Source organism: Pelophylax lessonae (assembly GCF_965119305.1).
Source record: "Pelophylax lessonae genome assembly, chromosome: 6".
In the NCBI taxonomy this organism is placed as follows: domain Eukaryota; kingdom Metazoa; phylum Chordata; class Amphibia; order Anura; family Ranidae; genus Pelophylax; species Pelophylax lessonae.
The window spans coordinates 180,779,602-180,791,607 of NC_138773.1; positions in this window are offsets into that span (position 1 = coordinate 180,779,602).

The window sequence follows — 12,006 nt, forward strand, 5'->3', positions numbered from 1 at the left end:
ATTGTCCCTATTACTTTACTTTTCAGGGGATAACCCAAAATTTTGGATTTTCTTTTCTTTTCAATAATAACGGTAAACAGGACAAATCAAGGGGGTGATTCTCCTCCTTAAAGGGGGCACAGACAGCAGTAAAAACTGACAAGCATTCTAATCCCTCCCCACTCTTTCAAAAACAAAAAAAAGATTGGCTTTAGTTATACTTTAAGCACTCAGGTTACATACTACACGTGTATTAAACTTGATATCCTTCTTCAAAGCATCTTAAATTAGGTAGAATTGTAGTCCGTAATTAGGCAGGTTTGACCCAAAAATTAAACAGATCAATGAGATACTGAAAGGGCAACTCTGACAAAGTGTGATTTTGAGGAGATTTATGCACTCAGGAAAGCTCTCAATTCCCCGAAATGCAGGTGATCAGATTTGCCGAAAAGGAGATCCAGGAAAATGTATAGTGGACCTTGCACTAAAAGGCAAGTTACATTAATTTCATTACATGAGGCCTTCTTCCTATCAAATTTCCATATGATAGCAGTGAGAGAAAAGCAACTGTTAATATACATATCCCTCACCTGGCTTCTGCATAGGAGAGGGTAATGTCCTGACCCTTCTGGAAACATCCTAGGAATGCTGGGTATCCCAAATCAAGGTGAAGCGGAAGCACAGTGCAGGTCCATCTTCTCTCAAGATTGGTAATCTAACTGTTCCCAGGAACTCAATCAATCCTAAGAGTCAGCCGTGCTTAACAGCTGTGAGTGAAGCAAGTATATACTCTTTTAAACATGTTTTATATTTGATGTCTCTTTTTTAAAAAAGGTGCTTTTTTTACTGCCATTGTAGCCTGATATAGTAAACGGCTCTTGCCTGCAGTGCCGGACCATACCTGCTAAGAATAGCTGATTACATTGACCTACTTGCATAGCTGGCCACTGAAGTACCCAAAGAAATATAGCTAATAGAATATATAGAGACCCATGCCAAATGGTCTAACCTTGATAGAATGAGGATGTCATATTGCATCATCAGATTGCCATTGTTTGGATTTTATGACTGGTGTTGTATTGAAGCCCATTTGAAAACAGTAGGAATTTTTCTTTGCGAGATTTTGTATAATACACATGTTAATACCACAGTTGATGAATTATGTTCTTGGCTGTTAATTTTAGTCAAGCCAAAATTGGCATTTGTCCTTTTTTTCTTGGGGATACTGGCTTTTATTTATTTTTTTCATAATTTTCCACGAGTCTTTGTTTATGGCTTACAGTATAATGATTTCTTTACATTATTGGCTCTCTATTATGTATAAAAATGCTTACAACAATTAATTACGTATATTCATAGAGATTACATTTTTTTTTTTTTGCTAATAAAAAAGTAAGATATTTTGGTCAATTTGTGATGTTATTGTTTTTTTACAATCTAAAGTTTATTAATGATTCTTTTTTTATTTATATCAGTGCCAATTGGTTCTAAAAAATGTAACTTTTAAAAAATTCTTTATAAAAAAAATTCAGTTTTACATGGCAAGCTTATTTAATATTTAGGAGCTAAGGCATTGATAAATCGAAGAATGGGTGGATGAAAGTAGGCAGGGAAACACTGAGAGATTAGGAGTGAAAATAGAGGAGAGAAAATACCAGAGTTAGTTATTTAATAATTACCTGAACCATTTCACTTCAAAATCTTGCCTCTTTTACAATGTCCTAATGGGGTAAAAGGTCTTTGGTGGAAAGAAAATATTTTAAGTGAACATTCATGTGAGACTTATAAATAAATATTGTAATGCAAGAACTTAAAATAAGTATTGCAACATGGATGTATTATATACTGGAAAAATGTACAGGGTATAAATTCTATTGTTCTGAGACTTACACAATCACATTAGGCCGAATTCACAAAGCTAACACATCAAGATAAGTATCCTTATTTAAAAAAACTCAGTCATTTTTTGTGGACTAGTCAAGTTGATAATAGTTTAGTCTAAAATTTTGCATAGTTCATCTAAAAAGATGGCTTCCTATACTTTTTGTTAAACTGACTCACTTTTGTCACAGGGCAGTGACAGCATAAAATGCTCATCAAAAGAAAATATGACATTTTATTTTTTTCCCCAACTTATCCCCCAGGACAGTCACATGAAAGTTAAGCTCCACCTCCTACAGAAAACACCAGCACAGAGAGATTTAAAAAGGCCACCCAAGAGTCTGCCTCTCAGTTCTTGTATTTCCTGCATTTTGCAAAACACCAGCACAGCATCCCCTGTTCGTTGTTTTCCCTTGGTTTTATTTGGGGCAGATGTCCCCGACTACCTCTCACCCCCTCCTGTGTTTGGCAGACTAGGTTGTCTGCTGCAGGTATTTTGGGAAGAGAGGACACAAGGGGGAACTGCAGGTTATCCCAAGGTTTCTCTTTTCTTTCTTCCATTCTTTTTCTCGTTTTGGGAGTTTTTAGCCTACAGCACCATAGGTGGGAGTGTGTGGTGGGTGCACAGCTAAGGAGGGGACTAACCTGGGTGCCAACCGGGAGGTCCCAGTCTCAGTGCTCAATCCCACCAGATCCCCTCCACTGCCTCACGTTGGCAGACAGGGCAGGATCCTTGGTTTGCTTTACGGCGCTGTGACACACCGGAGCATGTGTTTCTTCCCTTCTGTTGCAGGTGGCGTTAAAAGATGGTCGCTGGAGCAGATTTAACAACACCAAAAATGGCACTTGAACTGGCAGTGAGCTTTCTACGGCCATTTTGGAGATGGCATTAAATTTTACTGAGTGACCTCCGGATGGGATGTCGGTAAAGATGGCAGCCAGGCCGGAAATTGCAAGGTGGCGCCATCTTTGTCGTAGGACAGCGTGGGATGTGCCAGAACTGGACCTTATATAACACACTGCTTGGCATGAGGGGAAGACCCTGTCAAAACCCTCTAAGACAGTCCAATGGCAGATAACTAAGCCCCACCAGTCATTGCTGCTGACCCCAGCCCCTGACCTCTACTGGTAGGTCCAAGTGCTATTATTGTAGCCAGAGGTGGGGGGGGGGGGATGACTGACAGCCTCTAGCTCTGTTATCTGGGGCAAGGGACTTGGCTATTGTTCACTTCAGGTGTCACTCTGTCTGATGAGGGTCAGAGGGCTTCCTTGGTGGTGTTTGGTGAACTGTGGGGAGAAAGTTTCCCAAGCTAGATGCCTCACTGGCTAAGGTTGTTTTCTTGCCTCACTGGCTAAGTGGCACTGTGGCTCCCAGATCTAAAGGCTGCAGTTCCCGTGTCTCTGCATCATCTCATGCAATCAGTCATCACCTGATGCTGGTTGCAGGAGGTGTATTGAAACTCTGCATGCTCATCCTCACTGCCTTGATGTTTTCTCCATGTGCCCCTGACCTACATTCTAGTGTTCCTTTATCCTGCTTCCCGCTTCCTGTTCCTGGACCCTCCGTCACCTATTACTCTCTCCCTGTCCTGTCGTACTTTCAGCTCGCTCTGCTTGATCTCCCTTGTAAGACCCTGGCTCTGTTACAATTACGCTTTACATTTCCTATTTGCTGTATATATTTGGTTTAGGCAGTTGTTCTTTGTGCGTCACTGTTCGGTTATCTGGTTTGTTTCACACAGTTTGGTATATTGGAGGTGCGTTTATGTTGTTTACTTATCTTTTAAAAAAATTATATTATTTTACACTACACAGTGGTGATCAAAAGTTTGGGCACCCCAGGTAAAAATTTGTATTAATGTGCATAAAGAAGCCAAGGAAAGATGGAAACATCTCAAAAAGGCATCAAATTACATATTAGACATTCTTATAATATGTCAACAAAAGTTAGATTTTATTTTCATTATTTACACTTTCAAAATAACAGAAATTAAAAAAATGACATCTGCAAAAGTTTGGGCACCATGCAGAGTTAATATCTTGTACTGCCCCCTTTGGCAAGTATCACAGCTTGTAAACGCTTTTTGTAGCCAGCCAAGAGTCTTCCAATTCTTGTTTGAGGTATCTTTGCCCATTCTTCCTTACAAAAGTCTTCCAGTTCTTTGAGATTTCTGGGCTGTCTGTCACGCACTGCTCTTTTAAGGTCTATCCATAGATTTTCAATTATGTTGAGGTCAGGAGATTGTAAAGCCCATGGCAAAACCTTCAGTTTACGCCTCTTGATGTAATCCCCTGTGGATTTCGAGGTGTGTTTAGGATCATTATCCATTTGTAGAAGCCATCCTCTCTTTAACTTCAGCTTTTTCACAGATGGCATCAAGTTACCATCCACAATTTGCTGAAATTTTATTGAATCCATTTTTCCTTCTACTTGTGAGATGTTCCCTGTGCCACTGGCTGCAATACAACCCCAAAGCATGATTGATCCACCCCCATGCTTAACAGTTGGACAGAGGTTCTTTTCATTAAATTCTGTGCCCCGTCTTCTCCAAACTTACCTTTGCTCACTCCAGCCAAAAAGTTCAATTTTAACCTCATCGGTCCACAGAACTTTCCAAAAGTTTCCAAAATGCATCAGGTTTGTCTATATGTTCATTTGCAAAGTTCAAATGCTGATTTTAGTGGTGAGGACGTAGAAGAGGTTTTCTTCTGATGACTCCTCCATGAAGACCATATTTGTACAAGTATCTCTTTATAGTGGAATAATGTACCACAACTCCAGTGTCTGCCAGATCTTTCTGGAGGGATCGTGCAGTCAAACGTGGGTTTTGAATTGTTTTTCTCACAATCCTGTGAGCTGTTCTGTCTGATATTTTTCTTGGTCTTCCAGATCTTGCTTTAACTTCCACTGTTCCTGATGACTGCCATTTCTTAATTACATTCCGAACAGAGGATATTGACATCTGAAAACACTTTGCTATCTTCTTATAGCCTTCTCCAGCTTTGTGAACGTCCACTATTTTCAGTTTCAGTTTTCTAGACAACTGCTTAGAAGATCCCATGGTGCTGATTGTTGGGGCAGATGAGTCTGGGCATTTAAAACCTTTGAGATTGACATCACCTGGTCTTCCCAGAGAACAATCCATGACACTGGCAGGTCTCAGCCTTGCAAAGGGGGCAGTGCATGCTATAAATTCTGCAGGGTGCCCAAACTTTTGCAGACACCATTTTTTTGTTTTCTGTTATTTTGAAAGTGTAAATGATGGAAATAAAATCTAACTTTTGTTGACATATTATAAGACTGTCTAATCTGTAATTTGATGCCTTTTAGAGATTTTTCCATCTTTCCTTGGCTTCTTTATGCACATTAATACAAATTTTTACCTGGGGTGCCCAAACTTTCGATCACCACTGTTTTTGTGCCTGATATTCTCTGTGGCAGTCCATACATTTCTGGTCACACTTGTTACTGACCCTAAGGTTTCAAAAAAGTCAGACCTGTCCTTCGAGGACATGGGATTCCTCAAGGATCACATGGATAAAAAAAATCAATACTATACTACACCGGGCTTATGAAGCAGGAGCCGCTATATTTCAACCAAATATAACCAACACTTGCGGATCCAGAAATGTCTGGGCACAGAGGAGGGTCTAGATTCTATGCTATTGGTTGACAAAGCGGTGGCATACGTAGCAGACGCCTCAGCTGGGGCAGTCTGGATTACGGCTTGCACTACAGGTCTCATTAATACAGCGAAATGAGCTTTGTGGCTCAAACTTTGGTAAGGAGGCTACGCATCCAAGAACAAGCTTTTCGATATCCAATTTGACAGAAACCTACTGTTTGGTTCTGAGCTAGAAAAGGTCCTCGAGATCACCAGACAGGAAAAAAAGGATTCCCTTTGAAAGAAGACAGGAAAATGTTTTAGTCAATTCAGAAAAGAGCCACAACCAGAAAGCAAGATGCCTCAAGGTCAATACAGATGGATGTTCTGGGAACAGGGAACAGGGAAGGCAAAGTCCGACCACCTTTTCCCAATGCACCTGCAACCAACCAAACCCAATGACACCAATGCCAGTGTGGGGCGAAGATTGAAAACCTTCTTCCCACAATTGAGGGATTTCTGCCAGAATCAATATATTTTCTAAATTATACAAGACGATGGAGAAAGTCAGAGTCATAATAATAGCTCCATATTGGCCATAAAGAGCGTGGTTTTCAGCGCTGGAGAAGATGGCAGAGGAATCTCCCTGGATTCTCCCTGTGAGGAAGGACTTTTTTAGCGCAATCAGGCACTCTCCAACCAAAACTGGGCACTTTAAAATTGGCAGCTTGGATCCTGAACGGTCAGTTTTACTAACTAAAGGGTTCTCCTCAAGGGTAGTGGATACCTTTTTGAGCAGTAGGAAACCAGTAACAAGAAAAATGTATTCTAAGATTTGGAAGAAATTGGTAGCTACTAATAACTGAAATCCTAAAGAATTAACTACAGTATTAGATTTTTTTTACAAGACAGAGCAGATTCATGATTATCTGTGAGTACCCTCAAAGTTTATTCTGCAGTGTTAGCAGTTTTTCTACACTGTGTACACAATTAATAGGTAAGTGAGTATTTGAAATCATCCTTTTTATGCATATTGTCCAACTCCAAACTATATAAACTTGAATATTTTTTGGATTTAAGCATATCAGATGATGTGTATTTGTGCAATGAGGGAGTGTGTGGCCTAAAGAGATCAACACCCTATATCAAGGTGTACATATTTATTAAGCAGCTTCTTTTCCTCAGGCAAAATGGGCTAATAAAGAGATTTAACTGACTTGGAAAAGTCGAAAATTGTAAAAATTCTTTCAAAGGGATGCAGCACTCTTTAACTTGCTAAGATATTGGGGCATGATCACAGAATCATCAAACGTTTTGTTACAAATAGTCAACGGAGTTGCAGGAAACGTGTTGCGATAAAAAGATGCAAATTACCTGCCAAAGATTTGAGAAGAATTTAACGTGAAGCTACCAGTAACCTATTATCCTCCAGAACTATCATATTCCAAAACTGCAACCTACCTGAAATGCTCAGAAGTACAAGGTGTTCAGTGCTTTCAGAGACATGGCCAAGGTAAGGAAGGCTGAAACCTGACCACCGCTGAACAAGACATATAAGTTGAAACATCAAGACTGGGCCAAGATATATCTTAAGACAGCTTTTCAAAGGTTTTTTTACTGATGAGATGAGAGTGAATCTTGACGGACCAGATGGATGGGCCTGTGGCTGGACCAGTAATGGGCACAGAGCTCCACTTCAACTCAGATGCCAGCAAGGTAGAGATGGGGCACTGGTATGGGCTAGTATTATTAAATATGAGCTTTTTGAGTTGAAGATGGACTCAAAATCAACTCAATCAATCCTAAACCTACTGCCAGGTTTTAGAAGACACTTTCTTCAAGCAGCGGTACAGGAAAAAGTCTGCATGCATTGAAGTACTCCACTGTGTGGCTAGCCAGTAAAGGCCTTAAAGATGAAAGAATAATGGTATGGCCTCCTTCCTCACCTGGCCTAAACCCTATTGAGAACTTATGGGCCCTTCTTAAACAAGAGATTTATGGTGAAGGAAAACAGTGCACCTCTCTGAACAGTGTCTGCGAGGCTGTGGTTTCTGCTGCACAAAAAGTTGATCCTCAACAGATAAAGAAACAGACAGGCTTCAGCCTCCGTCCGCATGTGGCGGCGGGGGCGTTCTGGTTCGGCCGAGTGTGTCAACAACAGGTATGTGGGGACTATGGGCATAGCTGCTCAGGGGCTCTTTTGGCTTGGATTATGGCTCTGCTCCAGTCTGGCCTTTATGTCTATGCTACTTTGCCTATGTGTGCCCTTTCCCTCTCTCCCCCTTCTGTGGCTACTAAAGATGGCTATGCCTGCCTCTTCCCTTTCTCCCCTTTCGGTTGCTACTAAGATGGTCTATTTGCTCTAGCTGGTGTATTCCCAACTCTTTTTCTGTCTACCTATGCTTGCTGTCCTCTTCCCTCCTCTGGTGACTTGCAGCATGCCTCACAGTGAGGGAGTGGGACTGGGACATCATCTAAACCTCTATCAGAGACGGACCCCTTCTCCCTAATTGGGATCCATTGGATGGGATGTTCTCTGTGAGGTGTTGTGTTCTTTGTCTTCCTAACTTCTCACTTTTCACTGAGTGTTGGGTATTGTTCTCAATCTCTCTAGTGGCATGGGATAGCCTGATATGGTGTAAAGAGGGGGAGGAGGGCAATTTCTGGGAAGTATCAGGCCTATTATGGTATATATATATCTTGTTTTTCAGAGCCCACCGAGCTACCCTGTCTAGGGGATAATCTAATCCCTTTTTTGGATAGCCTTTTCCCCCGAGGTCGTAGATTTTGGTCTCCTCCAAATTAAGGGGCGGGGCTCGACACCCCATCTTTTGGGACAATTCTTCTTGCTCCCTCGGGGGCTGGAGATACCCAGTCTGTGCCTCCTTGAACGCGGGTGTGGAATTGTGCATCGGGTTGTATGTGGAACCCCCTGGTCACCAACAACTATCCTCAGTCTCTCTTTTAATGTGGTGAGCATATATTATATATTTCTGATGTAGTAGAGTAATGTTTCATAGTAGGTACTTGTGTACTGAAATAATATGATGTTGCTATATTTGTAAAACTTAATGATACATTTTCTCTTTTTGTAATAGTCCACCCGGGACTGGCTATGGTCTTTGAAAAAGCCCATCCAAGGGCGAAACGCGTCAGCCCTGTCCCAGGGCACATGTGAGACTTAGCTGGACTGTTGTACTGAATGTACCATGGAAAATGTTCTTTCTCTTTTAAATGTCTGTTCATTTTATATTGATGACTTGAAAATTTAATAAATGACATTTTTTCAATATGTGAAGTGATTGTCTCATGCTCACCCATCAGGAGCCCTCCTCAGCATATCCACTATTTTTACCTTCAGGTACCAGTATCCTATTACCCTTTGGGTTTATGGATCAGAGTCCTTGGTTCTTTTATCCGTTTAATAGGATTGGAGGTCTCCTGTATGATCAAATCACACCCACTAAGGCTATCTTTGTTTGATATCATTTATTAACATTTTGAATTGACTGAGAGCACTGTAGTTGTTCAATAATGAAATTATTCCTCAAAAATACAACTTGCCTAATAAATGTGCACACAGTGTAGACCTGCCGTTAAGTGAAAATTCTACGAGGTTAGTCAAGGCGATTTCTAGAAGCTGTCCTTGCAGATCTGTCAAGGTAACACTTTGGGACTTCTAGATACTCCTGGGTGCTTTAACCAAAGAACATTTTGAGCCCTTAGAAGAAACGGTGACATTTTTAACACCTAAAGTACTGTTCTTAGTGGCTATCACTTCAGCCAGGAGAGTCAGCTAATTAAAGGCCTTATTTATTAAGGAACCTTTGCACACTGTATTTTAAGACAGGCTTATTCTAGAGACCAACCCACTGTTTTTGCCCAAGGTGGCATCTGCATTCTATAGAACTCAAGAAGTGGTGCTACCTTCTTTTTGTCAAAACCCTAATAACCAGGGTGAAAAAGATTTTGCGTCACTCAAAAGATGTGTCTTCCCATATTTAGAGGTCACCAAGTCTTTCAGAAGCTCACCGGCTCTCCTATTTTTGTTCAAGGAGCACACACGGGGAAGCCTGCTTCAAAAAGTTCCATAGCCAGATGGGTCAAAATAACTATTAGTATGGCCAACATTTCTCAAAATATTCCCGATCCCGCAAGCCTAAAAGCTCATTCTAATTGGGCTGTCACTACCTCCTGGGCTGAGAGGGCTGGGGCTTCCATTGAGCAGACCTGAAAAGCAGCCATATGGACCAATGATTCAATGTTTGTGAAACACTACAGAATCGATCTGGTCTCTGCCCAAGATCTGGCCTTTGGTCGCAAGGTGCTTCAAGCGGTAGTCCCACCCTAGGTATTGTTGGGGTCTCACGTGACCGTCCAAGAAGATGTCTTAGGAAAGTCTGAGTTATCTGATAATACGCTTTCCAGGAATCCTTCAGAATGGTGGATTCCCGCCCTTGTTTACGCATGCTATAAATTTTGTAATGTGTAACACTATTTGCTCTCTGGTCAATCTTTGTATAACCTCTTGGGCACCCTTTTAAAATCTCTCTGCGCTTGTGTTTCCTGTAGGAGGTGAAGCCTATCTCTCATGTGACCAAAAAAACGTTTTTTTCATTACCTCGAATTAGTGTGGTCATCAAATAATTATAACACTCATTTCTTTCATTTCTATATTGTCTCCTCTTGCCTTTTGCCCACAACTAGCTATTGCAACTCCAACACTATGCCTACCACTAACACTGTAGCACATAAGCTCTGCCTACAATTAGATGCCATCCCATGCCCTCTGGCCACTATTATCTGTAACTTCACCTGCCAGTTGGTGACTTTCACATCTCTTACCTTGTGCTTTTAAGTAGCTTCTGGTCTTTTTGCCTTTTCCTACTACTAGCTGCTGCCACTCCAACCACCTGCTCATTTTAAGCTATAATACCTCCTGCCTTCTGTTCATCACTAATTTCTATACCTCCTGCTCTTCCTCCACCACTAACTGCCATGCATTTCCATAAATAGGTTCCGCATTATCGCCCTGTACCCATCAATTAATACTGCACCTTCTGCCCTGTGATCATCTTCACTGCCATCACCTCCTCTACATTTCTGCTAAGACTGATGGATGTCTTGTACCTCCCACCAGTTAAGGCCTTAATGTTCTACCTAAATCTGACTACACTTTTATTGGTGCAACTGCTCCAGACGCTGGCCTGTCCTTGCCCTGATACCATTGTATCTCTTATTAATTCCTCTTCTGAAGAATTAAGAGGAAGCCTGCTATTGTTTTGATCAGCTACACCTGTGCTGTCAGCTGCCACGCCTGTCTACAGGAAAAACAGGCCAAGAGCAATAGAACCAACTTTGTGTTTTTACCGGCGCCATTGTAACTCTGGAGGACTTTGAGATCTTTTAGTGAGTTACAGTTTTGAGCTATGGCTGTAACACTGTTCCTAGAATTCATAAAGACAGGTGCACCAAATATATGTACCTGTCTAGACCTTGTACTTTAATTGAAATTTGGTGCACACTGCTCCACTTTTAAAACCCACGCAAGACACTTTCACTAAATCTGTCTGCGCCAGGATCTCTCTGTATGCCAAAAGATAATTGGTCTAAATTAGCTCCATTTTCGTTAGATACAAACTGTTGGTATTCTATTTTAAATTTGGCACAGTCCTTGCGCCACAATGTAAAAGTGGCACGTTTTGGATATACTTGAATTCAGTGCACGAGTCACTGTCAGAATCAAAAGTGTCACAGATGCCTCATAAATTTGGTGCAACACATTAGCAAACAAGTATGAACCCCTGGAAAGTGGCACAATAGTTTTATTGAATTCGCACCTGTGTCTTGTAGGAGTTTGTGTTACATCTTTGCAGTTGGCCTATTCATTGATCATTAACCTAAAACAAACTTGTTCCTAATTACAAAAACAGAGGCCTGGTGAACATGGCACCCAGTAAAATCACATTCTACAGCTGTGTGATTGCTGTGTTTAACATTATCTGGGAAGAGAAAATGCTAAATGGAGGAAAGGTTTTGCATTCAATTTTTCGGGCTACAGTACTTGTACCCCTTAGGAATTAATAGTGACTGGAAATCAATTCTTTTGACTATGCCTTTGTTTTACACAGTGTATATCTGTGCTCCATACAGCCATATTCATCTCTTTTGAAGATTATGTCGCTCATACTCAATGTCAAGGCTGCTGGAACTGTCTTTATTTTACATGAACCCCATAGCGACTTTGTTTAATAATATAAATATTTTGTAGGCTAACAATGCAGTGCATTCAAAGTTGTTTTACTGGGAGGAAATTGTAAATTAAATAGATGTACATAATGATACTGACACCTCAGAAACTGACTTGACCTCCATTACATCATGTTATTCACAAAATCATTATTTATTGTGGTTTTATAGCATTTCCCACATTGCTGCAGCCTCAGAATTCATTTACCATTCAAGCGTCTTTCTCACCATTAGACAACATGATTATTATGAAATCTGGGACAATTTTTATGCCTGATTAATCAGCTTACAT